At 43.1% G+C, this 4,602-nt stretch overlaps 1 protein-coding gene across 2 annotated transcripts in view; it reads right to left on the bottom strand.

The window, feature by feature from the left end:
- Nucleotides 1-109, bottom strand: part of gna12a (guanine nucleotide binding protein (G protein) alpha 12a) — a 49,413-nt gene extending 49,304 nt beyond the window's left edge. For both annotated transcript variants that reach the window (XR_001858087.2, XM_017703201.2), the window contains exon 1: nucleotides 1-109. This exon is cut by the window's left edge and continues 749 nt beyond it. The gene's annotated coding sequence lies outside the window, so the exon portion shown is untranslated.
- Between the last annotated feature and the right edge of the window lie 4,493 nt (nucleotides 110-4,602).

Genomic DNA, 4,602 nt, shown 5'->3' with positions numbered 1-4,602 from the left:
TCTTCTCCTTGTCTGAGTCTCGGCGCGCTGTATCAAGAGCAGTGAGCTGACTTGGAAAAAGTTGAGCTCTCTGGGCGTGAGAGCGCTTTTCTGTTTTCTCCAGCGCTCAAAAGTTTATTGGAGGAGCCCCCTCCCTCCCTGTGTGGGCAGGGGAGCGGTTCGTTTATCTGTGGACCCACAGGGGGCGACAGTGGGCAGGAGGACTGCAGGCTTTAGGCTTTACACTCAACTCTGTGGATGGGCAATGACAAGACTAGTGTTTCGATACCGATACTTTTAAAAGATTGCACGCGCACACAAAAACGGGGGTTATCTGTTATCTCTACAGTGAAAACCAGTAAGAGTGAACACGCCTTTGCATAAGTATTAAATAAAGCACGGAGTGGAGTAAGGTGTGTGTTATAGAGCAGAAAGTGTTTGTGCCGTGTGTCTCAGTTCAGGGGCTGCGTCTTTCGGATGGTGCGTTTGAAGGCCGTCTGCATCACAGCGGTGCGGCTAGACTGTCCTATTTCAAAGGCTGCTTCATATGCAGCCGAGAAATGTGTCCTTCTTTTCCATGGCAACAAAGGATTCACCGGGTGCATCCTTCACCAGCCAACATATCCCAGTCCCGTGCCGGCGAGGATTTGAGAACACGGCAACATCAACAGAGGTGCAGCGGTAAGGACGGGAACAGCGGCCCTGTGGCACAAGCAGAAAATCCGCCGCAGAGCAGATCTAAGTAGCCTTTGAAGGATCCACTTTCATAGGCCGTGTCCTTTGAAGGATCCAGCCCCTGAATTGGGACACACTGATAGCAAAATCTCTTCACATGGCGGCCACCTTTGCAACGCCACTGGGCAGTTATTTTCAGGCATACAACACCAGATTCCTCACTGTTTGAATGACGAGATAACAAAACACGCAAAAACCGAGGGCCAAATCATCTGTTTCAAAAACGTTTGAAATCACTGCTAAAATCTGACAAAAACTGCGAACAGACGCCACGTTGAGCATTATGGTTGGATAGTGTAGTGGTTAACACCTCTGCCTTCTACGCTGTAAACTGGGGTTCAAGCACCCTACACTATACCAATGAGAGTCCTTGGGCAAGACTCCTAACACCACCTTGGCCTACCTGTGTAAAACGATCAAATTGTAAGTCACTCTGGATAAGAGCGTCAGCCAAATGCCGTTATGAGCTTCCCCATTCACATTTCAACCAGTGCCCGGTCTCCTCCTTTAAGTTTAGTTCCTAGTGTCTCTGATGAAAAACAGATTGGAATGAAATATAGTTCCTACCTTATTTATTTTCTACAGTCATTTTTCTTTTCACTTTTCAGCATCAAAGATTCAATTTACTACATAAATATTCATTTATTGCCTAATAAATACACTTACCAGTATTTTCAGCTTTCAAGCCATTTAGTTGAGAAGCAAAATTATACACAAGAAGCAAAATTTGACACTTTTTGTTCCTCCAAAAGTAATCGGCCGAGACTTGTCTAGACAACAGTGCAGACAGAATTCAGGATTCAAGACGGCTGCTGCTACTGTTTTAGCCATGCGACACACGTTTGCCCAATTGCAGTATGCCATACAGTGTCAAACACCATATGAGCAAATCTGTTTGAGATTACTTAGTAATTCCACATGGTTTGAGGCAAGTGTGAGATTTAGGCGTCGGTTTTGCCTGATTCTAATTTTGTGTAGTACAAGCTTTCATATTTGCTGCATTAGCCTCGTAGCTCCAAAGCAAAGCTAAGCAAATTTCACATCTCAGTCATTGAGTTACATTCAGAGTGAGAGGAAAACGGTGTAAATCTGATTTACTGAGGTCTTATTCCTTTCAGGTTCTATGAGCTGAGATCCGGCAGCTATTTTCCACAACGAACAACACATGCAGTTAAACTGTGGTAAGAATTTGAAAGTGTTGTTCTATATTTTTTCAAATTTTTATCACAGCGTACATTTTTGTATTTTTTATTAAATGTTATGTAGCTTTTTATACATATATCATTGAAAGAATGGTCCAAAAAAAACAGCACATCCAGAAGAGGGAGATGTTCAGGTTGGTACTCCAGTAATGAGACTTCACTGAGCTGCTCTTTCAACAGAGGGCAGTGTTAGACTGTGCTTGTCTTACTGTGCAGCTTTTTCTCAAATCTAATTCTCCTCATATTGATTTTTTTATGACGAGGCCATTAGTTCTTAAACTCAGATCTATTCAAATAACCAACAAAAATGGTTTTGCTCAATATCTTAAACCAGTGCAAGTGAAATGATTGTGAAGCTCTGTCAATACATCAGCTCCTGTGGCACAGGTGGATCGGAGCACTGCTGGGTTTTTGACTGTCCGTTTAGTAGGCCTGTGTCACATTTCCAATGAATGCGAGTTATCATTAACATTTACAGATTTTCTGTTTATTCCCAGCACAAAAATCGGCCAATAAGTCGTTTAAATTCACACAAGTACAAGACCGAGCCACCGACCCCACCTGTGACAGAGGTCTTTCAAATCCACATTAGCATATAAATAATGTCACTTTTTCTACCACATTTGCCTACCAAATAAATGATTAGGTAGCGTTTATGAGTGAGAAGACAAACACTTTCTGATTACTCGAGGCCTGATGCAGAGTTTTGAAGCTATTTATTGAGCTGATGTGTGTAAGGAAAGCATTTAATGGAAAAGCTTTCAAGTTGATTTTCAAGCAGGAGGTTAATTGGCGCAGGTTTTGGGGGGAGAAAGATGAAATCAGCACGCAGCCGCGAATGAGAATGAAGTGGCTTCCAGAGAGCAGCGCAGCCATGATTACACATTTTGATCACCAAATCAAAAACCCAAAACACAAACAGTCATTCTTTCTGTTGGCCGAGAGCAAAATTGCTCTTGTGGAGAGGGAGAGCTGACTGCAGCCTGCGGCCGGATGGCACAAAAGCAGCAATCTGAACAATGCTGCCAATCCCTGTGCACTTTGGGCTGATAAGAGACCAGAGAACTGAGAAGAGGATAATTCTTTGTTTCCTAAACAACTCGTACGCAACTTGCACTGTCCATTCATAGGCTGGCGTCGTTCTGATCACAAAGCCACTGGGTTTAATCAGTTTAAACCAGAGGGGTTTTTTGCCATATGAGATGGTTGTGACCAAACAAGAATAGAAATGCTACACATGAGTTGATTATCCAGAACGTTTTCCCTTGTGCTCTGTTTCAGGTACAGAACAAACAGCTCTCTTATCGCAAATCTGGCCATAATAAATCATGATTATGGATAATAAGTAAGCTAAATATTTTCACAGTTAATGAATTTGATTATTACACACTTTGCTACCCCTTTTGGCCTAATTACTTACAGACTTCAGCAACATAGGCATGTTTTCAGATGCAGAAACATTTCTTTGGCAAGGGATGTAAAAAGGAAGCGTTCAAAAAAAAAAAAAAAACATCAATATACAATTCAAAGCTTTGTCCAGCCTAATTAAGAGAGATAAGACTGAACAAAACCCAGCAGGCATGCGGTCTCCCTGGACCATTGCTGAAAAACACGGACTCTTGTTAAAAACATCACATTACTCTGTACCAACAATAAATACACCACATAAATAATTCAATCCCCATCACATTTTGATCCCAGCGCACTAGGCTTCTGACAGACAAAAAGCATCCCTTCATGAACATGTCAGATCTTTGTAAGAGCTGGAGATTCATGTACACGACCCAGAGTGCTTAGTTATCTCTGAAGAAAAGTCATCAAACATTGCTCATTCTGTTCTGGCTATGATCACACTAATATCAAGAGAAGTGCCCTTCTGAATGAGAAAAAGAGAGAAATAGAGAGAAAAAGGAGCGATACAGAGAGAGAGAGAGAGAGAGAAGAGGTTAGAAACACGAAGAGAAATGAATAAAACCGCTCCCTGATGAAGCAGACCAAACACATCGACTGTTATCTATTAATTTTTTCCCCCTATGCCTGAGCGACTCCAAGGAAAGCGAAGATCCTCATGTTTTTAATGACTCTTTCATCAGAGCGAAGAGACTGGGAGATGTGAAGCAGACGAAGATGAAGACCGTTTCTCGCTGCCTCCACTCCACTGAACACATTCCATTGCAAAGGTGCAGCTGACTCGCAAAGTTTCCACGTTTCTAATCAAAGCGATGATCTCGAAAATGTGTTTTCATCATAGACAGTAACAAGGGACACCGTGCTTCGCATCTGAGTGCAAAAAACGAGTTTAACCCCGATCTGGTAAACAATTACATGAAAGCAGGTTGCCTCTGCCTGTGAAGCAGGAGCCTCCAGATGAGTTGGCTCCGATTGCCTGCGATGTTGTGGGCGAGATGGGAGGGTTGCTCAGAAACATCAGAGTGTTGCATGGGAGGCACAGATGGCGACTACTATTCTGATGCAGAAATCCTGATGTCTGTCACATTCACACACACACACACACACACACACACACACACTCGCTCACGCACTCACTCACTCACTCTAATATGACATATCAGCTCCTACTCTTTTCTTAGACTCGACTGACAGATTCAGGCGCTGTCGCATTCCACAGACCGGTAGGCCATCTGCCGTGCCAGCGCGACACCCCAATGACTGGCTGTGAGAAAAA

Source organism: Pygocentrus nattereri, chromosome 27 (assembly GCF_015220715.1).
Source record: "Pygocentrus nattereri isolate fPygNat1 chromosome 27, fPygNat1.pri, whole genome shotgun sequence".
Lineage (NCBI taxonomy): Eukaryota > Metazoa > Chordata > Actinopteri > Characiformes > Serrasalmidae > Pygocentrus > Pygocentrus nattereri.
The sequence above is the reverse complement of the archived record's forward strand: the minus strand, read 5'-3'. Positions and strand labels throughout refer to the sequence as shown.